The 25,837-nt window shown below is 38.8% G+C and overlaps 2 long non-coding RNA genes across 5 annotated transcripts; both read right to left on the bottom strand.

Annotated features, from left to right (window-relative positions):
* Positions 1-20,364: 20,364 nt before the first annotated feature.
* Positions 20,365-21,554, bottom strand: LOC113308154. Of its 3 annotated transcripts, none has more exons than XR_003339534.1 (4): positions 21,302-21,554; positions 20,935-21,148; positions 20,693-20,805; positions 20,365-20,507 (listed from the first exon to the last, which is right to left on the bottom strand). It is a non-coding gene; the product is annotated as an uncharacterized LOC113308154 (long non-coding RNA). The 3 variants fall into 3 exon arrangements; XR_003339533.1 differs by having other exon boundaries at positions 20,365-20,805; positions 20,935-21,010; positions 21,102-21,148; XR_003339532.1 differs by having other exon boundaries at positions 20,365-20,805.
* Positions 21,555-24,435: 2,881 nt separating this feature from the next.
* On the bottom strand, positions 24,436-25,155 carry LOC113308944. Of its 2 annotated transcripts, XR_003340199.1 has the most exons (4): positions 25,069-25,155; positions 24,869-24,915; positions 24,702-24,777; positions 24,436-24,572 (listed from the first exon to the last, which is right to left on the bottom strand). It is a non-coding gene; the product is annotated as an uncharacterized LOC113308944 (long non-coding RNA). The 2 variants fall into 2 exon arrangements; XR_003340198.1 differs by having other exon boundaries at positions 24,702-24,915.
* Positions 25,156-25,837: the final 682 nt, after the last annotated feature.

Here is a 25,837-nt window from a genome sequence, read left to right as displayed (position 1 = left end):
GTTCGACTCCCGTTGGGCCTGTATGTTTGGAGCTAAGCTACTCAACTGTATCCGAACCAATACGGCGAATTCTTATACGAGACGTATAATCCGAAAAGTTCATAAAACACGCGTACGGGGGTCGGGGTTCCATTCGGACGGGAGTATAATTCGGAAACGATGGATACGGAAAAATTCGCGTATTATTCGCGAATTGCTAACTAGGGGTCGTACCTCGTCCGAATTCGAATCATACGGCCGAATACTTCAAACACAGTCCATGGAACGCGAACTATATGGAGATCCCGAATCATGCGCGAATAATTCGCAAAAATTTGAGATGGGAATCGAACTCAGGACGTCAAGATCCCTTGAACTATCTCGGAGCCACTGGACCAACCGCTCGTTGGTGATATAATTAAATGATATTTAGTATATATTGTATTTTTAGCACAAACTACACATCCCACCCTATAAAATTTTATTATTTAATAATGCCGAATTTTGAATACCGAACTCACATTCCTATAACGAATTATACACGTACGTATCCGTACCGAACTACTCTCAGAATAATGAACCGTTGACCGGCTTTTTGGCCGAATCCGGATCCGAATAATTTCCGTACGTATGCCGTCCCGAACTACTCTCCGTACCCCGAATTGCTAACTAGGACCAGGATAGAATGAGACCCACCACTTTTTTTTTCCAGGATTGATTGGGGTACATCCAGATTAATTGGGTTATACTCAAATTTAAATGGACTTAGTGCCCTTGCTAAGGGGTGGTCAAAATTGGTGATTTTACTTTAATACCCTTGAACTAATTAACTTAAAACTAAACCCTAAAATTAAAAACTAAAAAGCTGTTAATTTTTCCTAGTCTCTCTGCTCTTCCCCTTCACCTTCTTCCATAAAAAAAAAATCCGTGAACCCAAAAATTCAATTCATGAGAATGTTGAAAAGAACCCTCTACCGACGAAAAGAAGACTGTAAATAATGTCTAAACTCAAACCCATTATTGTGTTGTGTGTTTTGATTGTTATATGATTGTTATATTAGGTTAGAAATCGAAAATTATGATTTTTGTGTCTTTAGTCGGCAAGGTCGTAACATGCATATCTTGCCGACTTCTCATAATAGCCATGGCGACTGTAAAATTTTTCAACAGCTGGCAGGGTATTTTTCAAAGACCTTGCCGACTTTTCATAATAGCCATGACGACTGTAAATTTTTTTAACAGCCGACAGGGTATTTTTTGAAGACCTTGCCGACTAAAACATGATTCCACATTTTTTTCAATAGCCGACAGGGTATTTTTTGAAGACCTTACCGACTAATACATGATTCCACATTTTTCTCAACAGTCGGTGGGGTATTTTTTGAAGACCTTGCCGACTAATACATGATTCCACATTTTTCTCAACAGCCGACAGGGTATTTTTTGAAGACCTTGCCGACTAATACAGCCGGCAGGGTATTTTTCAACAGCCGACAAGGTATTTTTTTGTAGACCTTGGCAACTAATACATGATTCCACATTTTTCTCAACAGCCGACAGGGTATTCTTTGTAGACCTTGGCGACTAGTATTAGTCGTCTCCTGTGTGTCAAAAAAAACAAAGTCGGCATTGTGTAGATGGTGGATTTTCGACAAAGGATAAAATCGTAAACTCATAATTATACGAAGCTCTGATTCAGCAATCAGACGTGAGTATCGAGACACGGGCCTCTCATCGAATTCTTAACGGAGAGTACTTTTTCTCAGAGTACATGTAGATATGTAGTCTCACGACTGGACAACGACATATCTCATGAATACTGAATACTTTCAGTGATTATTTCTATATAGTATCACGAGATGGACGGCTCCTAGACTACTTGCTCTGCTAGTATAGAGCGATAACGTCTTCAGGAACAAACAACAAGTTTACCCTGACTATATAAAGGATATGACTTACCGACAAGCTCATATTGGGATAATTAATGCTTCTAGATAGCATGCTCTGCTAGTATAGAGCCACAAAGTTAATTATTCCTAATTAAGATTAATTCTGCCGTGACATTCACTACTGAATTCCCAGAATAATCTATTATTGCTCATATTCCATGGTCGAATCCACGACTGGTCCCATGGAATGGCAATAACAATTGCTCCTATTCCATGGTCGAATCCACGACTAGTCCCCATGGAATGACAATAAACAATTGTTCTGATTCTATGATCGAATCCACAGCTTGATCTCATAGAATAACAATAACTATATTATCTCATTACTCCGATTTCATGATCGAATCCACAACTGGTCTCATAAATGGTAATAGATAAATCTTAATTACTCCGATTCTATGGTCGAATCTACGATCCCGTGGAATGGTAATGCTCACTTTATTATTCTGAGTTCGTAGTCGAATCCTCAGCTGATCTTATGAATTAATAATAAACATCTTATTGCTCAGTTTTGTGAATTATTCTCAACCGAATTCCACAATTAGTAATAAATAATCAAAAACCGGGCGTCTGAGCTACCTCTAAGTAAGCCCTGATTCAAATGGTGAAGGTGTATTCAACGACGATACACTAACAGTCACCGCACGAACGAGTATTTCAAAAATACAACGAAACGATGAACCTATGCAAAATACAGAAGAAAATAATAAATAATTAAAAATATTGACCAGGGTGCTGGGATCACGCACACACGACCGACCGACCGTGTCTTGGTCAATCCCACGCTAGTTTTATCATGCATTTTTATTATTTTCCATGATTTGATGAAAATTCTCTCATTTTATCAAATCTCCTTCGTATCGAGGAAACTCCTCGGTTTCATGGTACTTCCATAAATCCATAAAAAATAATATAAAATTAAGGAAAGGAGTGTGGGGCGTGACCATTGGCCAACCGGCCATGCCTTGGTCCCAACCGGCCCCACACCCCACGGTTCCTTATTATTATTATTATTATTATTATTTCTCTAATTTCATGAAAAAACTCCTTGATTTCATGGTATGTTTGCACAAATCATCATATAATAATAAATAAAATAAAATTATGAAAAACTTGTGGGACCGGGCAACTAGTCGGCCGGCCATGCCCTAGCCGGTCCCACACGCCCTTTGCTTTATTATTTTAATATTATTTATCCTATTTTTCCTTTAATTCATCAAATTCCTTGATTTTATGGTATTTCTCTCAAATTAGGAAAAATTCCCTCAAATCATCAAAAATACCTAAAAAATATTAAAAAAATTATGAAAACTTGTGGGATCGGTCCATAGCCGGCCGGCCATGCCTCCATGGTCCCACACGCCCATGTTTTTATTATTTTAATATTTTGCTTCCATGAACTCATGAAAACTCCTTCAATTCATGGAAACTCCCTAAATTCATCAAATTTCAAAATTCATGAATTTTTCATAAAATCATCAAAATATTATAAAATTAAGGAAAAGGCACCACGGGACCGTGGTCACGATCGGCCGACCATGCCTTGACCACGGCGGTCCCACGCCTCCTCATTCCTTATTTTATAATTATTTTTCAACATCTCATGGTGTTTTCCTCAGTTTCGTCGAAACCCTAATTTTGGCATATTTTCTCGAATGGATGCTCAATTGCACGCCAGAAAATATCAAAATTCTCAGGAATGAGACGCGGACGCCTTGAGGACACGAGCACGCTATCTTGACCGACCAATATTGGCTCTTTGGCTCACGGAAGCCGGTCCCATCAATTTTCACAGTTTTGACCTAATTTGCACAATTGCTTGTATTAGGTCCAAAACTCTTCCAAACACTTTGGATTTTCATGAAGTGATCGTCAGGCGGTCACGTGACAACCTAGGTACGGTTTCATGACTCCATGGTCGGTCCCTCGCCTCGTCATAATTAATTAGGTTTTCTCACCTAAGGCTCAGACGAGTATTTTGAATAAATGATTAAGCCATCATTTAATCATTCTTCCGCCAACAAATCGTCAACTACTCAGGAGTTCTTCGTATTTGCTCACGTGAGCATATGGACACTACATGGTTGATCCACGGTCCCATGTAGTCGCTCCCTCCTTCGTCCAATGGTTAAACTTCTGACGAACCATGAATTGATCATCAATTGATCAAATTAGGGTTTCTGAATCCAAGGATCATCATTCCAGATTCCAACCTTAATAATTTTACGACGGCCTCATGGTCATTAATTTTATTAATTACGCTCGGTTCTACACCAGTGTTCTAATTAATATTTTTGGTACGCTGCCAATTAGCCATCAGATGAGCAACACATGCTCAGACGATCAAATATTCAACAATTCATCACATGAGCAACACTTGCTCAGATGATACATATTTGCTCAAACCAAGGAATATTGGTTCAACAATCAATATTCAACGATCCATCGAATGAGCAATACTTGCTCACTTCATCATAAGAACTATACCTCTGTCTCATGACATGTTCAATTCATGAGTTTCAAAACATCATGTTCAACTCAACAACTACATGGACTCACCGTTCCATCAAACCACGAAGTCATCAATTGACTAACAAACCACGAGACATCAATCGTGTCACTTGGGGGGATATCACTTAGGGTTTTGGTCTGGCGGTCTACGACATGTGTGTTCAAAGACACGATGGAATGTGAGCAAGTCGTGCAATCAGTTGAAGGAATTCACGAGGTAGTGGGTGGAAAATCGACCAAGTCTCCACACGTTGAGCAACTGGTTTCAAACACGATCTCCACTTCCCCACTCCTTGATTCCATCAACTGTCACACTTCATGGAATCATGGTGTCTAAAATTCCAGCAATATAAATAAGTCTATGAATCATGATTGAATCATCAGCATCAGCGGTATCATCAATCTCACGTCTCATCGACAACACGAGATCATCAACTCATCAATTGAGCAACTACTCTCAATTGAGCAATTTCAATCATTCAGAGCTTATCATATTCAGAATTCACACACCCATAATCTTTGATTACCATTGATTCCACGCATTTCTCAGCTTCCCTCCTACAGATCAACCCATCCTCTCTTGTGATCGAATTTACTCTGGAACGGTCATTGTCTTGATTTAGGCCGGATTACTACAGATTGATCTCTCGAATCTAAAGCACCCCCTTTGCAGCGGTGCATCTGTGTGAGGTTTAACATTTTACTCGGTTCGAGGAGTCTCCTCCGTACGGTCGTCTCCTCAATTCCTTATAAACCAGCAAATCGTTTTTCCCCATCTACAGATTGGCGACTATAGTGGGAGATTAATCTCTCGGTTGCAATCTAACAATCTCACAAGATGGTTGGTCTTAGGACTAATTCAACTAATTCAGATCAGAATATTTCAAACGGCAACATTCCTCATGTTACACCTGGCGGCATGGAAGGCAGAGGGATCCCGACTTTGGCAGAGTTGGCTCAAATCCTAGAGGTCCATACCAGGAACATGGACCTGATGAAGGAGACGATAAACCACATCCTCGACTTTCTCATCAGATTAACATCCGAGTTAGGCGGTATCTCCGCTCCAGAAGCCTCAACACCGGGGACTGAAGCGTCATCTGACCCTCTAATCAACAACTTCACCACATATGAGAAGCCGGTGGAACAAGAGGTCACACATTTGATTGAAAATCTATGTGAACTCCTGCACTTCTCCAGGGATCAGCGCACAAACACATTTCCAGCACTCAACCAGATATCATCCAGCGTGCAAATAACGCCACCAATACCATCAGTTGAAGAAGTCTCCCTAGTGCTTGGGCATTCGATCGACAACATCTCTTTTGGAGAGGAAGATCGCATGACGGATGAAGGACACAACCGAGCATTGTATGTCACTGGTTTTATCAAAGGCACCGAATTTAAAAGATCTCTTGTCGACACTGGTGCTTCCACCAACATTGTCACTATGAAGACTCTCAGTATGGCCAGATTCCCACAAGGTAACATCGTTCGCTATCCCATCCTAATGACAGGATTTGAAGGAAGTCAAAGCCATACATATGGATATGCATACATAGATTTGAGGGTGGGGCCGATTCGATCGAAAGCAAAGTTTCATGTGATCGAGCAAGAACCTGACTACCACATAATACTGGGACGCACATGGCTCCATGATAATAAGATGGTTCCTTTAACATACCATCAATGCATGAAGGCCCTGCTCGACAACAAGATCGTTTGCATTCCGGCTTCATCATCTCCTTATGCTCCCGTCTATGATACTGAGTTCCTTGAATCTCAAAAGGACATCCCGGAACCTCCAAGCAAGATTCGTAGTACTCCACTTCCAATCTGGAAGATTATCGAAAAGGCTGATAACGATCCGTCATCCTTAGATGCTAAAATGATCAAGTCACCTACTACACCGACTAAACGCCATAATGGTCAAGTCTCAACTCCAGGGTCAAAATTCACGACCGATCGAGATGTAGAAGGGAGAGTCATTTATCGCCGACGGAAAGATTAGCAATTAATCGGAGAGAACGATGAAAAGTCTCCCCACCATGAAGAATCGTGTCAGAGTGATCTATCACTTGAAGAAGAAGTCCAGGATGCCCCACGACAACTACAGGATGACACTGACTCTACCACTGACGATATTGAAACAATCAACATTGGGACTACAGACGATCCAAGGCCAATCCTGATCAGTTCAGCACTATCACCAGAGGAGCGGACCGAGCTGATAAAATTATTGAAAGAATATCAAGATGTCTTCGGCTGGACGTACGAAGAAATGACGGGTCTGGATGACAAACTCGTCATCCATCACCTGCACATCGTCCCTGGTTCCAAAGCTGTCAAACAACCGCCCAGAAAATTTAGACACGAAGTCAAGGAGAAAATCAAGGTCGAAATCCAGAAACTGTTAGCAGCAGGGTTCATCAAGCTTATTCTTCATCCAATGTGGCTAGCAAATGTGGTACATGTTAAAAAGAAAAATGGTCAAATCAGATGTTGTGTCGACTTCAGGAACTTGAATAAATGTTGTCCAAAGGATGATTTTACTCTACCCAACATTGACATGCTCGTCGATGCAACCAGTGGTCACGGTATGTTCTCATTCATGGATGGCTATAGTGGGTACAACCAGATCAAGATGTATGAACATGACGCCAACAAGACTGCGTTCTGTACTCCCATTGGGAATTTTCACTACACTTTGATGCCCTTTGGATTAAAGAATGCTGGTGCCACCTATCAACGAGCCATGGCTGCCATATTCCACGACATGATGCACAAGAAAGTAGAAGACTATCTTGATTATGTGGTGGTAAAATCGAAGACTCGAGCATCTCATCTCGAATTTCTAAGACAAGTGTTTGAAAGATGCAGAGAATACAAATTAAAAATGAATCCTTTAAAGTGCGCATTCGGAGTTTCTTCCGGAAAATTCTTAGGATTCCTGGTCACGGATGAAGGGATCAAAGTCGACCCGGACAAGGCAAAAGCTATTACCACCATGCCTCATTCACGAACCGTGAAGGAACTACAGAGCTTTATGGGCAAGGTAAATCATATTCGACGCTTCATTCCTGGATTAGCTCAACTCATTGCTTCATTCGCCCCTCTGCTGAAAAAAGGAGCAAGCTTCACCTGGACAGCTGTTCAACAAGAAGCTTTCCATAAAATACAACAGATATTATTATCACTGGCCGTCATGAGGTCTCCAGTACAGGGACGACCTCTGATTCTTTACACAGCCTCCAGTGACGTCGCCATCGGTGCACTCCTCGCTTAGGAAGACGACGAAGGCGTCGAACGACCGATTTACTATTTCAGCCGCACAATGAGAGACGCTCAATTCCGATATCCAAAGGCCGAAAGGGCATGCCTGGCATTGGTACATGCAATCCAGAAGTTCAGACATTACTTACTATCTAACAGGGTCGTACTCATCTCCAAAGCTGATCCCATAAAGTTCTTGCTATCAAAGCCATCCTTGATAGGGGACCAGCGAAGTGGCTACTCCAGATGTCAGAATTTGACATAGCTTGCACGCCACCTAAAGCCATCAAAGGTCAAGCGGTCGCAGACTTGCTCGCTGCTTTTCCAGGGGAAGACACAACAACACTACATGAAGAAGTGCCCGGCGAATTCCCAGACATCTTGGTCATCAAGGAAGAAACATGGCTTCTATACTTTGATGGATCTTCCACCCCTAGTAGTGACACCGAAGGAGCGGGCGTAGTGCTGGTGTCTCCATCTGGTGAAGTTTTCTCACATTCATTCAAGTTGGATTTCCACTGTACCAACAACTCAGCGGAATATGAAGCCTTCATATTAGGATTATCTTTGGCCAAGCAAGCAGGAGCAACACACCTCGAGATAAGGGGAGATTCAAAATTATTGGTCAACCATATGAATGGAACATATTCTCTCAAAGAAATCACACTTGCTCCATTCAGAACCGAAGCTCAGCGACTGTTGACCTATTTTGCTGATGCGACGATCGTCCATACTGGACGGACTAACAATATGCATGCTGATTGCCTAGAAACTCTCGCCTCCAAGCTGCAATTCGAAGGAGCACAAAAAACGATCATTGTACAAAGGCGTACAACATCTTCGACTTGGCTCACTCAGATCAAAGACATTCCAACGAACAATTGGCGAGGACCCATCATTCATGAATTGAGCAGCTCTATTTCAGAAGGCCAAGTCAGCCTCAAGGAATTGAAGAACTACTTCTTGCTTCATGGAGGGCTATACTATCGAAACCCTGATGGATCTCTATCACGATGTCTTGGGAGTGACGAAGCGGAAGAACAGCTCAAGCGCATACATGAGGAAGTCTGTGGGAAAACGTTAGTGGTAACACTTTACAGAAAGCTTCAAAGAATGGGGTACTACTGGACATCCATGGAGACTCATTCAAGAGCTTTACAAGGATCTTGTCCTGATTTACAAACACCTCCTCATCACTTGGAGGTTTTGACGGTCCACCACACCGGGGACTGGAGGGAGCCTTACATCAAATACCTCGGGGACAACGAACTACCACTGGAAAAGAAGCAAGCAGTCAAACTCATTCAGAAAGCTAAGAGATTCGTCTATCTCGATGGGATCTTATACCGCAAAAGCTTTGGTGGAAATTTACTGAGGTGCTTAGCCGAACATGAAATCCCTACAATCCTGAAGGAAGTACATGATGGAGAACATCAAGGAAAGAGGAAACTATTTCTTCAAATTCATGAGAAGTATTATTGGCCGACCATGGAAGATGATGCAGCCGCAGACGTTCAGAGGTGTCACCAATGCCAAACCCATGGTAATCTCATCCACACTCCTTGTCTCCCGTTGAATTCCGTGAATAGTCCGTGGCCTCTCTACAGCTGGGGACTAGAAATCATTGGGAAGATCAATCCAGCATCTTCAAAACAACATGAATACATCATCACTGCGACAGAGTACTTCACCAAGTGGGTCGAAGCTATTCCTCTTCGAAGCACTACTGGAGTTACGATTTCCGCCTTCATCAAAGAGCACATAATATGCAGATTCGGAGTTCCTAAGCATATCATCACAGATAACGGAAATCCTTTTGCCAATCAAGATGTTGAGAAGCTGCTCAATAAATATGGGACCAAACAAATCTTCTCCACGCCTTACTATCCACAAGGAAATGGTCAAATAGAAAGTACCAACAAACTTTGATCAGGATTATCAGTCGGACGATTCATGACAATCCTCGATCATGGCATGAGCAATTACCCATGGCTCTATGGGATTACAGAACTGCACCAAGGAGATCAATCAGTACTTCGCCATATTCCCTTGTCTATGGAGCCGACGCCATACTTCCAGCAAAAATCAAAGTTCCCTCAGCCAGGATTGCAGCATCCAGTGGTGTACAATGGGATGAGGCTGAAATCTCCAGATCAAGAATCGCTGATCTAGATATGCTTGAATCAAGGAGAACCAAGGTGGAAAAATATGTGGAAGCTTACAAACAGAGGATCTCCAGAGCCTACAACAAAATGGTAAGACCTCGAACATTTCAAGTAGGCGATTTGGTATTAAAGATGGCAAAGCACATTCAACAAGACATGTCTGCTCCTAAGTTCTCTCCTAAATGGGAAGGGTCGTATGTTGTTATCAAAGCAGTGTCTAGAGGATACTACAAAATTTTAGCAATCAACGGAGGAAAGGAAGGAAACATCATCAATGGAAAATGGCTCAAAGCTTATTATGCCTGATCCATGAAATACACTACCTCTTCATCATTTCAAGCATTTTCAAAATGTAATTTCATTCCTCCAAAGAGCATGCGAATGCTCCCTTGTTAACATTCCATAAATGAGCAAAATTCGTTCACACCATGATTAATTGTTTCACCTAACTAGAAATTCAGATTTATTCAAAAAACAACAACCACAAATGCTCACTCAATGCAAACCATCCAGCAACGAATAGTCCCTGTAAGAAGCCTCGTCAAGCTTCTTCTGAAAAATCTTGGTCTTTGCCTTCAAGTCTTCCACCACTTTCTCAACCCTTGCTGACTCCAGAGCCAGTATCCTCTCCTCATCCAGTAAAGTTGCATTCATGAAAATTGCATCAGCAGCCTCTGCCGCCTTATGAACCTTGATTATCTCAAGACGAGACGGAGCCATCTTACATTGAATCGCAATATCTCACAATTCGAGATCATTTCATCCCATTGGTGCAGTTCATGGTTTTTGACGTCTCGCAAGTGCATCTCATTCATTTCCTCGATGATCGGCAATAGCCCCGCTACCGTGGTTAAAAGGGTTGGAAGAAAACCTTTCCACACTTCTGTGGTAGCAATGTGACCATACTTCTTCCAGATCTTGGTGTACAGAGATGCATAAAATTTGGGAATCACGAATCCGCCGACCATTTCATTGTCTGGGAAGGTATTAATCAATGGGGCTTCGAATAAAAGTCCAGCGGTTGGGTATTCACGAGCATGGACACTGTCTCCAGTCTCCACGGATCCTGCAGAATCTTCACATGCCTAGTTACTGCTTTCCTCAACCTCAACCACGGTCACGGACTTCCCGCTCTTTCTTAGTCTAGCATCGACGACGACACGGACATCCGCCTACGATGAAACGAAAGAGTGTTAATCCCGGGACTCAGTACAATCTCAAGAGTCATAGGTTTACTTATAGACGATCCAGCTTCAGCACGAGCCGATCCATACCGGGCAGGAGATCTAACAGTCCGCTTAGGCCTTGCATTATGAGGAGTAGCATTCTTCTTACAGTCCTACGACAAATCATTCTCTTGTGATCAACAATCTTGATTGAGCAGAGAAAAGAAAGGAGAAGAAGAAGTGTACAACTTACTGAGATAGACGTTGCTATTTCACGCTTCGACTAAAGATCATCTTGAGAAGAAATGTTATTGCTCGACATGACGGCAAGAGGGTAGGATCAAAACTTCTCTGCACGATGAAACTGACTCAGGAATGGAATAAATATTTGCGTGGATCATAGATTTGGAGTCTTGAAGATATATATATATATATATATTAGGCGATAGTCATATAGTCAACTCAGTTACGAGTTTCACTGAAACCCTAGGCTTCAAAGATCGATACCGAAGACGCGGAGGAAAATAACGCACTGGGGACTGAACATCACGGGTCAAAGGATAGGCCACGCGGCCTTGTACACGTAATGAATTCTCAGTCGTGTGTTATGTTACTTCTCATGAAAATCGACAAGTCATGATGAATTTGGATATATGGACATTGGTCCATGTCATAGATTAGAAGAAATCAACGTTAACAAAATGTTCATCATTCAGAAGAAAAGTCTAATTGAAGTAAATTCGTTTAAACAATCAAAAGAAAGATATCCATTATGAAGACCAAAAAGGGAATGCTCTAACGTCTAAAGAAGATGGAAGTAAAACTACTCGTCGGACTCATCCGAATTGTCAGCTTCATCGTCACTGTCCTTCTCGGAATCATCTTCTTCAGAGTCACTGTCAGGATCATTGGTGAAGTCCGGTGGACGGAAGATAACATCATCATCTGAATCCGAGTTATCTTCTGCTGCAGCTTCAGCTTCAATTTTCTTCATCATCCTCTGATGCTCTCTTTCATATCGATCAGGCTTAATGTAACGCTCGGATGGTTCCCATGTGATCTCTCCTTCAGAAGCATCAGCATCAGAATCAGAAGGCACCCCATCCAAGAATTGACGCTTCTCCTCAACCCTCTGTCTCTTACGCCGGGTGCGATCTTTTTCACGTTGACGGGCATCCTCCTTTTTGTCTTCAACTCTTTTCTTTTCGAGTTCAGCAAAAGAGACTCTTCACTCACCCAAGGGAACATTAGGCTTCCCCCCTTCCTGGGTAACCCTAGCCTTTGATTTTGCTACAGGAGCGTCAGAATCCTCATCAGAAGAGCCAGAGGAAGAAGAGGAATACCAGTAATCGTAATTGTTGTTATTGTTGGTCGACATTTTCTGGAACCGGAAGATCAAATATTACTACTATGTAAACAAACCAACATCAGCAAAAATGGTAACTCTTAACTCTTACCTTTTATGCTTCCACTAACAATAGTGATAGTAATGCTAGAGTTAACACCTCAAAATCGTTCGTCTCTTCGAAAACTGCAAAAAACGAACGAAACCTTATTTAGTTTCCGAAACTGATTTTTCATGAAATCACGGACACAATTTTCATAATGTGAACATTCACACAACTGACCTATGAAGTTCATAACAATACAATATTCTATCATAAATATATTGTCTATCTTTGAGGAATCCTCAAAACCCACGTTTTGATTTTTCAAAAAAACAACAATTAATGCAACTTGCATACATAAATTCTCAAGGATTTTATCTAACGAATGCAAATAAAATATATCATCATATTTTGCACAATATATGTCACGACTGCATATATATATATATAAAAAAAATTATTTTTCCTTCGTATCGTCATTATTTGTCTTTAAAACGAAGGTTTATTTCAAAGAATATTGTGAAAGCTCACATCTCATACATATGATAGTATTTACATGAAATCTCATAAGCAAAATTTTATCACTGGACACAAGTTCATCATACATATTTTCCTTCGTGTCATCGTTATTTGTCTTTAAAACGAAGGATTATTCCGATTTCATGAAAATTCACTTCTTTTATGATAAACCCTTGGTACACATGAAAGCTCATAAACTAATTTTTATCACTGGACCTAGGTTCATATAAAAAAAAATCTCTCCTAAATCAGGGATTATATTGAACGAACATACGTTTTCAAAAAAACGAGGTTTTTTCATAAAACTCACACTAATATACACACATGTATATAACTTCATCATGATCAAAGCATGAACAACCCATGATACTCATGGACACCAGTAAAAAAAAAACGCACCTGGTCGGCCGGAATTTGGTCGGCGGCGGCGGCGCTGATCGGCGGATAACTTCTCCTTCTCCTGTTGACGTGAAGGTGGTGGAGGGGTGATGGAAGCACTGGTCGTGGAGTTAAAAAAAAAGTATTAATCCCTTTTATATCAATTTTATTTCCAAAACCTAATTTTCTAAGGATTTCCTTATTGGGCCCGACCCGCAAATCCTAACCGGCCACGGACTCGCCGTCCAAACCAGCGGTTCAACATCAATTTATGCTCATCAAACGACGCTCGAATCATGACATTGAAGCCTTCATCAAGTCGTGGTTTTCTCATGCTCTCTAAAACCGGTAACGTCTCAACTTACGACTAAGTTCAATTACTGGTATTATTATTTATGGCCGAAAAATTAGCAATTAATGCTGACTGAGGAACACAACTTTCCTCAGTAATCAGGGGACTTAATGTAGATGGTGGATTTTAGACAAAGGCTAAAATCGTAAACTCATAATTATACGAAGCTCTGATTCAGCAATCAGACGTGAGTATCGAGACACGGGTCTCTCATCGAATTCTCAACGGAGAGTACTTTCTCTCAGAGTACATGTAGATATGTAGTCTCACGACTGGACAACGGCATATCTCATGAATACTGAATACTTTCAGTGATTATTTCTATATAGTATCACGAGATGGACGGCTCCTAGACTACTTGCTCTGCTAGTATAGAGCGATAACGTCTTCAGGAACAAACAACAAGTTTACCCTGACTATATAAAGGATATGACTTACCGACAAGCTCATATCGGGATAATTAATGCTCCTAGAAAGCTTGCTCTGCTAGTATAGAGCCACAAAGTTAATTATTCCTAATTAAGATTAATTCTGCCGTGACATTCACTACTGAATTCCCAGAATAATCTATTATTGCTCCTATTCCATAGTCGAATCCACGACTGGTCCCATGGAATGGCAATAACAATTGCTCCTATTCCATGGTCGAATCCACGACTGGTCCCATGGAATGGCAATAAACAATTGTTTTGATTCTATGATCGAATTCACAGCTTGATCTCATAGAATAGCGATAACTATATTAGCTCATTACTCCGATTTCATGATCGAATCCACAACTGGTCTCATAAATGGTAATAGATAAATCTTAATTACTCCGATTATATGGTCGAATCTACGATCCCATGGAATGATAATGCTCACTTTATTATTCTGAATTGGTAGTCGAATCCTCAACTAATATTATGAATTAATAATAAACATCTTATTGCTTAGTTTTGTGAATTATTCTCAACCGAATTCCACAATTAGTAATAAATAATCAACAACCGGGCGTCTGAGCTACCTCTAAGTAAGCCTTGATTCAAATGGTGAAGGTGTATTCAACGACGATACACTAACAGTCACCGCACGAACGAGTATTTCAAAAATACAACGAAACGATGAACATATGCAAAATACAGAAGAAAATAATAAATAATTAAAAATATTGACCAGGGTGCTGGGAGCACGGACACACAACCGACCGACCGTGTCGTGGTCAATCCCACGCCAGTTTTATATTTTTAATGCATTTTTATTATTTTCCATGATTTAATGAAAATTCTCTCATTTTATCAAATCTCCTTCGTCTCGAGGAAATTCCTCGGTTTCATGCTACTTCCATAAATTCATAAAAAATAATATAAAATTAAGGAAAGGAGTGTGGGGCGTGACCATTGGCCAACCGGCCATGCCTTGGTCCCAACCGGCCCCACACCCCACGGTTCCTTATTATTTTATTATTATTATTATTATTATTATTATTATTTCTCTAATTTCATGAAAAAACTCCTTGATTTCATGGTATTTTTGCACAAATCATCATATAATAATAAATAAAATAAAATTATGAAAAACTTGTGGGACCGGGCAACTAGCCGGCCGGCCATGCCCTAGCCGGTCCACATGCCCTTTGCTTTATTATTTTAATATTATTTATCCTATTTTTCCTTTAATTCATCAAATTCCTTGATTTTATGGTATTTCTCTCAAATTAGGAAAAATTCCCTCAAATCATCAAAAATACCTAAAAAATATTAAAAAAATTATGAAAACTTGTGGGATCGGTCCATAGCCGGCCGGCCATGCCTCCATGGTCCCACACGCCCATGTTTTTATTATTTTAATATTTTGCTTCCATGAACTCTTGAAAACTCCTTCAATTCATGGAAACTCCCTAAATTCATCAAATTTCTCAAAATTCATGAATTTTTCATAAAATCATCAAAATATTGTAAAATTAAGGAAAAGGCACCACGGGACCGTGGTCACGGCCGGCCGACCATGCCTTGACCACGGCGGTCCCACACCTCCTCATTCCTTATTTTATAATTATTTTTCAACATCTCATGGTGTTTTCCTCAGTTTCGTCGAAACCCTAATTTTGGCATATTTTCTCGAATGGATGCTCAATTGCACGCCAGAAAATATCAAAACTCTCAGGACTGAGATGCGGACGCCTTGGGGACACGAGCATGCTATCTTGACCGACCAAGATTGGCTCTTTTGCTCACGGAAGCCGATCCCATCAATTTTCACCGTTTTAACCTAATTTGCACAATTGCTCGTATTATGTCCAAAACTCTTCCAAACACTTTGGATTTTCATGAAGTGATCGTCAGGAGGTCACGTGACAACCCAGGGCCGGTTTCCTGACTCAATGGTCGGTCCCTCGCCTCGTCATAATTAATTAGGTTTTCTCACCTAAGGCTCAGATGAGTATTTTGAATAAATGATTAAGCCAGCATTTAATCATTCTTCCGCCAACAAATCGTCAACTCTTCAGGAGTTCTTCGTATTTTCTCACGTGAGCATATGGAAACTACATGGTTGATCCACGGTCCCATGTAGTCGCTCCCTCCTTCGTCCCATGGTTAAACTTCTGACGAACCATGAATTGATCATCAATTGATCAAATTAGGGTTTCTGAATCCAAGGATCATCATTCCAGATTCCAACCTTAATAATTTTACGACGGCCTCATGGTCATTAATTTTATTAATTATGTTCGGTTCTACACCAGTGTTCTAATTAATATTTTTGGTACGCTGCCAATAAGCCATCAGATGAGCAACACATGCTCAGACGATCAAATATTCAACAATTCATCACATGAGCAACACTTGCTCAGATGATAAATATTTGCTCAAACCAAGGAATATTGGTTCAACAATCAATATTCAACGATCCATCGAATGAGCAATACTTTCTCACTTCATCGTAAGAACTATACCTCCGTCTCATGACATGTTCAATTCATGAGTTTCAGAACATCATGTTCAACTTAATAACTACATGGACTCATCGTCCCATCAAACCACGAAGTCATCAATTCACTAACAAACCACGAGACGTCAATCGTGTCACTTGGGGGGATATCACTTAGGGTTTTGGTCTGGCGGTCTACGGCATGTGTGTTCAAACACATGATGGAATGTGAGCAAGTCGTGCAATCAGTTGAAGGAATTCACGAGGTAGTGGGTGGAAAATCGACCAAGTCTCCACACGTTGAGCAACTGGTTTCAAACACGATCTCCACTTCCCCACTCCTTGATTCCATCAACTGTCACACTTCATGGAATCATGGTGTCTAAAATTCCAGCAATATAAATAAGTCTCTGAATCATGATTGAATCATCAGCATCATAGGTATCATCAATCTCACGTCTCTCGACAACACGAGATCATCAACTCATCAATTGAGCAACTACTCTCAATTGAGCAATTTCAATCATTCAGAGCTTATCATATTCAGAATTCACACACCCATAATCTTTGATTACCATTGATTCCACGCATTTCTCAGCTTCCCTCCTACAGATCAACCCATCCTCTCTTGTGATCGAATTTACTCTGGAACGGTCATTGTCTTGATTTAGGACGGAGTACTACAAATTGATCTCTCGAATCTAAAGCACCCCCTTTGCAGCAGTGCATCTGTGTGAGGTTTAACATTTCGCTCGGTTCGAGGAGTCTCCTCCGTACGGTCGTCTCCTCAATTCCTTAAAACCCAGCAAATCGTTTTCCCCATCTACACATTGTTATTTTGAAAGAACCTTGCCGTCCAAAGTTAGTCGGCATGGTCTTCATTCGTCGACCTTGCCAACTTTTCATACTTTGAAAACTGAAAGTGTTGATTTCTGATCTTATTTTGAGTATGATTTCATACAACAACTTTGCAATCCCCTTTTTACGTGTTTGGGTAGTGTGCTTTCATTTCTGTTGCAAAAAATTTTCACAAAACAACGTTTTTTTCATCAAAAATCTTCCCAAATAAATTCAATCAAAAACAAAATTTCATAACTCAAATTCATAATTTGAGAAGTTTTAATCTACTCAATTAATCAATCTAAACTCATTTAATTAAGCTAATCATATTTTTTAGTGTTAATTAAACAAGAGTATATTAGCTATTTAAAAAATACATAGTTAAGGGATGTTATATTTTACTTCGAAATGACCTAGGTTTTATCTCATTAGGTATACCCCAATTAATCTGGGTATACCCCAATTTGGCCAGGTTTTTTTTGGGTGAAAAAATGAAACTTATTATAGGGGCTTCACAATCCTATTGAGGGCTTTATTTGAATTTCTAGTGACCAAAAATTTGGTTATGGGGTATTCTTGATCCAATGACAAGGTTATATTGACATAATCATGACATGGTTTGGCAAATTTTTTTATAAAATCCAAGCGACAATGTATTTGAAGCTAATTTTTCGATGACATGTTCCTCTTATATAGCTCTACATTTCTACCAAAAATAAGAGCATTCCGAGACATATAAGATTATTATCTACTATTTTGAATATCAACCGTTGAAGATTAACGGTTGAAATTAAAATTGGTGGATGATGAAGTTTTGTGTATCTGAATACTCTCATTTTTGGCAGGTGCATATTTTCAGCTGACCGGATTGGTTGGGTTGATCCCCAACTTTTCAGACTCTATATATATGATTGGCAGCTTACTTTGGGATATCAACCTCATTTTGTTTGAGATTATGTGCTATTGAAAGCAGGGAAACAATACATTTCGCTTCGTGGGAGTCAACCCATCAGATTTGTTCCCTTTTCTCTATCTTTTATTTTTATTTGTTTATTTTTTTTTTTGCAATTTATAATTTCCCACCTTGATTTCTACGTTGGATGACTCAATTACATTGAGGACAATGTAATATTTAAGTGTGGGGGAGTGGCACTTTGGTTAGGATTTAAAAAAAAACAATTATGACCAGCTGTGTAGCGGGTCTAAAAAAAATGATCAGCTGTGTAGCGGGTCTTAAAATTTTTTTTTTATTATCGTTATGGTTTTTAGGGTCATGACCAGCTGTGTAGCGGGTCTTTTGTATGGTATTTTCTATGACCAGCTGTGTAGCGGGTCTCTCTCTCCTTATCTTATTATTTGACCAGCTGTGTAGCGGGTCTAAAAAAAACAAGAAAAAAATGATATGACCAGCTATGTAGCGGGTCTCTATATTCATATGACCAGCTGTGTAGCGGGTCAATTCTTTGTTTTGCTCGAGGACTAGCAAAATATAAGTGTGGGGGTGTTGATAAGCACGAAAGTGCTACATTTTATACCCATATTTATATTAGGTAGGACTCAATATTTTGACTAATGATACTATTTTAGTGCTTTTGCAGAAAGTACAAGTGAATTCGATCATCCAGCGAATAAACATCAAAATGTGAGACTTAATGGTGAAGCGAGTCGATGTCAGCACACTAATGCCACCTAAGATTGGTCAAGAGTGACTTTATTATTGTTAACATAAGAATGGAAGAATATCACCTCCATGACGACGTGCAAATGAAGAAAAAAGAAATATTAATGTATCTTGTCCTTACATAAGTTCTCTTGCTATATTTATATCAAGAATCTGAAGGAATATTTGAAGCCAACTGACGTCATTTTGCAAATATAGTTAAGGTGGGACCCAACACATGCAAGAAAATATCATGCTTTCTAAATGAAATTCATATACAATCGAAAGTGGAGATTCGGTGATACTTTACAATGTCTCATCATATTATGACACGCAGCACAACATCATTGGGTGAATTTATATTTTCATGACATGTGGCAGACTTCTATTGGGAGGTGATGTGGCGACGAAGAAGAAAAACGTGAATTCATTTGTGAGCTATATTTATGTGTTGTTTCAAAATATACTAGGGGGCGCCCGGCCACAGAGCTGGAAGAGAAACAGGAGAGGCCGGCTGGAGTTTTTCATTTTGAGGGAGGCGTGCGGCTACGGCCGTGAACAGAGAATACTAGGGTTTGGAGTTTCTTCTTCTTCGGATCCATTTTTGCTTAGCTAGTTTGATTTGAATATGTTTATGGCTTTTGAGAAAGCCATGTCTATCTAGAGCCATGTTAAGGTTTAGGAAGAAACCAATTTAATTGTGTGAACTCTTTATTTATATGCTAAATATTGATTTGATTGATTAATAGTTTTTCTTCATATAGCTTGGTGTTTAATCGTTTATGTGATTTTCTTGATTATTTATGCTTTTGAATTGATATTTCGTGCTTCGGTTAAATCCCTAGACGTGGTATGCAAGGATTGATAGGTAATGCTTTAGAATCACTACCCATGAATCAAAGAATACTATAGCGGAGAAACAATATCTGATAACGCATGGAATATATTTTTAAAGATTAATAGAGTTTGCATAAAAAATTAGTGGAAACCGAAAACCTTAATAACCCATTTTTATATTATATCGTTTTGTTCCAAAATCATTAAAACATCATCTTGTCGATGAGTTACTTTTGATATTAGTTGGTTGAGCATTTCACACTCCTCGAGGGAACGACTTGTACTTGCTATTGTTCTACTAGTTAGACGTTGTGCACTTGCAGTATTATTATTGTAGGTTTTCGAGCCTACCAGTATTCGTCTTAAGATTGGTTACACGAAAGAATAACAAAGTATATAAAACTGAATCAGTATCGATACACGGTTCCAAAGCACAATCATTAAGACAGCTGAAGGCATAATTTAATTTCATACCCCAAAACAGACATCCAACGATATCTAAACAGAAAGTAGCCACAAAGATCTAAAACCAAATATCTAGGTCCAAATTGAAACCAAAAATCAACCGAATTACAAAACCCTGAAACCAATACAAAATTAAACAAGAAACATTATTGATGTCTACAACTTATCCTAGACATTATATTAAAAAAATTAGGATGTTTTAGTGCACAAATATTGTAGTGAAGCATAATATACAAATGATTCCAACCAACAAATCAGCCATACCATTTCTGAAGTGGAGAATAAGATAAGAATTTTTACCCCTTTTCTTTCAGGCTTTTTGTCTAACACTTATGTGCAGTTCTGTTGGCCTCTTGTTAACTAAATTTGTCTTTTGTTTCAACATCTCGATTCCCTTAACGAAGGGGGCCATACTGCAGAAGAGAAAACTAATACACAGTTAGAGTAAGAACCAATCTACAATCAACAGAAAAAAATCCAAAATTCAAGTAAAAACTAGAACGCAGAAAGATAAAACATAGTCGGAATAAAATTCAACTAACCTAACCTCAGATCTTTCATTTGAAACAAATTACTCTTTTGTTTCATCACCACCACCACACCATCATCCCAAGAACCCTGAATGGAGTTCAATCATAGTTACCTGAGCAAGATCTACTAGCGCAGATTTTCAAAACAACTAAAATGCTAATCAAATGAATAATATCACCTCAAAACCCTTGGCTCATTAACTTCATTAACTGTCAAATCTAAGGTCTGAATCACCCAAAACAAAAACACAAAAAACATTTCAGAGATCAAATACAAACAAATTACAGCAAATGAAAGATACCTAAGATTCTGATGAAAAATGAGCAAAAAAAAATCATAAAAAGAGTAAGAAATTAGGGGTCTGTGACTGATTCTTACCAACTACGATGAGAATTCCAGACATTAGCGTGACCCATATTCTTCTTCTTCTTCACAACTAATTAAAACCTTAGATTTGTTTAAGTTATACAGAGGCAAATCAGAAGAAGAGAAAAACAGCCGAGGAAAAAAAAAGAGAATAACCAAAATCAAAATGGAAACTCGATTTACCATGTATTGAAATTAAGATCTATAGGAAGAAGTGGGTTTGATAAGATGGTGAGCGAAAAAGAGAGGAAAAGCAAAGTGAGAGAGGCGGAGAGAATAAGAATAGTTCAATGGTATCTCTCTCTCTGCTAATAGAGATAAGGTGTAAGATGTTTCATCTCCTGCCATCCGTATATTAAAAGAGTGCATCATGACCATACGATAAAATATTCTTATTATAGAAACTATATTATTCACATATCGTTGTATAAGTCAATTAAAGTCCTGACACTACGATGTCTTGACTTCAGTCAGAGTCATTGCGTGAAGTAACATTGTGTAAGTCAACAAAAGTCCTCGCACAACGACATTTTGACTTTGGTCAATAACACTTTCCACATGCAGTAATATCGCGATTTTTAACTTGTGTCGTTTCATTAAGTCTCAGTTAGGTCATTTTCCACTAGTGTTGATTTGCTGATTACATTGAGAAACAACGATTTAACTCTTGGATATATTTCCTTGATTGGGTCTGACTGTCTAGTTGATTCTCTTGGAATTATATTGGAGTTAGTCCATACAGATTGCCTAACGAAATATTGAGTGTGGTTGTTAGACCTCCGCTTTTTCACCTATAATTATGAGACAATACAATTAGGAGATTTACATAAATATAAAACAATACACATGCACAAGATAAAAATTCTTACATAGGTTTGATAGATAGTACGAGCTCACGTGTCCTTGTAGCCAAATAGTAGTATCAGATCGGAAGGTTGACCCCAATATTTCCCACCATCAAGGTCTGGTAACATGTCATTAGGGTGAGGAAGGTGCGAACCTTTTACTTTGACTACTACTTTCTTCTCTTGTTCTTATGCTACCGGTTGTTCTCATTCACCTTCACCTTGTGTCGGTTGATGGCTTGGCCCAACGTCTTTCTCTAAAACTTCGCTTTGGATTTCTGGCTGACTTGTCTCAACCTCATCATCTTCCTCTTCATCATTGTCATCAACCGATTCTCCAGTACGTTCACGTATTGCTATTTTGTTGCGGTCCTTAGTCTCCCAAAGTTTCCCTCTTGTAGATGCCCCCAAACGCTTATTGCGACCGAAATCTTTCCCTCGAGGTAGAAGAGATACGAGAGTTCCAAGATCGTTCTTCATTCTTTCTTAACGCAAGCTTCTTTACTTTTTCCTTTCTTAGCTTCCTTGGCTTTAGCCCTATCAAAAGACATACGAAATAAATAAAGGACAGTTAAACAATCATAGCTGATGCCGGCATAGATATCTTGAATAACAGTTATTGCAAAACAGAGGCCGGCATTGTCTATCGATAACACGGCCATGCCGGGAAACAATGTCGGCATTGTCTATCTAAAACACGACCATGCCGGGATAAAATTCCGGCATTGAAGAAAAAATGCCGACAATCCTAGGTAATTCCAAGGTTTTTCCTGTATACCAAAAGAGCACTGTCGGCATAGAAGTAAAATTAAAAACAATGCCGTAAGCTAGTGCCGGCGTAAAAGTCAACCTAATATCATTGTCGAGATTAAACATTCAGTTTCAGGTGATTTTAGGTATTTTGTCGGCTTTGTATTCATTTTAAATTCAATGACGAAACTGATAACGACATGGTCTTCATATTAATTCCAATGCCGGAAACAGTTACCGGCATGGTATTCAAACTAATTTCAATGTCGGCACTCTCTGTATCTGAACTGTTTGCTTTAGGGTTCGTGATTCTAACCTAAACTCACTACTTTTAACAATTAAAAAACTTATAGAACAGTTCAGGATCACGTAACTTCTCACAGAAGCCATGTTTACGAGAAGTTGATTGTCCGAAGCCTCTTCTTCTTCTTCTTGCTCAAGAGAAATCAAAGCAAGCCTTTGTTTTTGTTTTTGTTGAGCAATCGATTTTGACTTTGATTGGGGATTTTATTTCTTTCGTGGAGGCATGGTTATTGATTCAGGTAGGATAATCGACGAAGAAACTTTTGAATCGAACAAATCAAAAACGATGAAGAACAATGAATAATTTTTTTTTCAAAACCCTAACCTAAGAAGTGTGCCAGAACTAAATGGGGGATACTGATTTTTGTATTTTGATTTTAAGTTTTAAGATTTTATTTTGTGGGAAGGGTATCATACTCTTTTCATAATTTTTTTGATTAACCAAAGGGTATTTTAGTATTTCCGCCTCCAAAAATCACCCATTAGCACAAACTAATGGATGGGGATAGTAATTCATATCCCCCAATTAGTTTAACTATTCCCCAATCACGCGTTCTTACAAAGTGAGTATTTTTTTATCTTAAATTCTTCATGCATAGTCAAATAATGGTTATATGCAGTTGATACCAAAAAATGGTTATTATCTTAAATTTTAATATTATAACCCATTTTTATATTATATCATTTTGTTCCAAACTCCTGAAAAATCGTTAAAACATCATCTTGTCGATGTATTACTTTTGATATTAGTTGGTTGAGCATTTCACACTCCTCGAGGGAACGACCTGTACTTGCTATTGTTCTACTAGTTAGACACTGTGCACTTGCAGTATTATTATTGTAGGTTTTCGAGCCTACCAGTATTCGGCTTAAGATTGGTTACCCGAAAGAATAACAAAGTATATAAAACTGAATCAGTATCGATACACGGTTCCAAAGCACAATCATTAAGACAACTGAAGGCATAATTTAATTTCATACCCCAAAACAGACATCCAACGATATCTAAACAGAAAGTAGCCACAAAGATCTAAAACCAAATAACTAGGTCCAAATTGAAACCAAAAATCAACCGAATTACAAAACCCTGAAACCAATACAAAATTAAACAAGAAACATTATTGATGTCTACAACTTATCCTAGACATTATATTAAAAAAATTAGGATGTTTTAGTGCACAAATATTGTAGTGCAGCATAATATACAAATGATTCCAACCAACAAATCAGCCTCACCATTTCTGAAGTGGAGAATAAGATAAGAATTTTTACCCCTTTTCTTTCAGGCTTTTTGTCTAACACTTATGTGCAGTTCTGTTGGCCTCTTGTTAACTAAATTTGTCTTTTGTTTCAACATCTCGATTCCCTTAACGAAGGGGGCCATACTGCAGAAGAGAAAACTAATACACAGTTAGAGTAAGAACCAATCTACAATCAACAGAAAAAAATCCAAAATTCAAGTAAAAACTAGAACGCAGAAAGATAAAACATAGTCGGAATAAAATTCAACTAACCTAACCTCAGATCTTTCATTTGAAACAAATTACTCTTTTGTTTCATCACCACCACCACACCATCATCCCAAGAACCCTGAATGGAGTTCAATCATAGTTACCTGAGCAAGATCTACTAGCGCAGATTTTCAAAACAACTAAAATGCTAATCAAATGAATAATATCACCTCAAAACCCTTGGCTCATTAACTTCATTAACTGTCAAATCTAAGGTCTGAATCACCCAAAACAAAAACACAAAAAACATTTCAGAGATCAAATACAAACAAATTACAGCAAATGAAAGATACCTAAGATTCTGATGAAAAATGAGCAAAAAAAAATCATAAAAAGAGTAAGAAATTAGGGGTCTGTGACTGATTCTTACCAACTACGATGAGAATTCCAGACATTAGCGTGACCCATATTCTTCTTCTTCTTCACAACTAATTAAAACCTTAGATTTGTTTAAGTTATACAAAGGCAAATCAGAAGAAAAAAAAAACAACCGAGGAAAAAAAAGAGAATAACCAAAATCAAAATGGAAACTCGATTTACCATGTATTGAAATTAAGATCTAGAGGAAGAAGTGGGTTTGATAAGATGGTGAGCGAAAAAGAGAGGAAAAGCAAAGTGAGAGAGGCGGAGAGAATAAGAATAGTTCAATGGTATCTCTCTCTCTCTGCTAATAGAGATAAGGTGTAAGATGTTTCATCTCCTGCCATCCGTATACTAAAATAGTGCATCATGACCATACGATAAAATATTCTTATTATAGAAACTATATTATTCACATATCGTTGTATAAGTCAATTAAAGTCCTGACACTACGATGTCTTGACTTCAGTCAGAGTCATTGCGTTAAGTAACATTGTGTAAGTCAACAAAATTCCTCGCACAACGACATTTTGACTTTGGTCAATAACACTTTCCACATGCAGTAATATCGAGATTTGTAACTTGTGTCGTTTCATTATGTCTCAGTTAGGTCATTTTCCACTAGCGTTGATTTGCTGATTACATTGAGAAACAACGATTTAACTCTTGGATATATTTCCTTGATTGGGTCTGACTGTCTAGTTGATTCTCTTGGAATTATATTGGAGTTAGTCCATACAGATTGCGTAACGAAATATTGAGTGTGGTTGTTAGACCTC

Source organism: Papaver somniferum, chromosome 9 (assembly GCF_003573695.1).
Source record: "Papaver somniferum cultivar HN1 chromosome 9, ASM357369v1, whole genome shotgun sequence".
In the NCBI taxonomy this organism is placed as follows: domain Eukaryota; kingdom Viridiplantae; phylum Streptophyta; class Magnoliopsida; order Ranunculales; family Papaveraceae; genus Papaver; species Papaver somniferum.
This window is presented reverse-complemented; position numbering and strand designations above follow the sequence as displayed.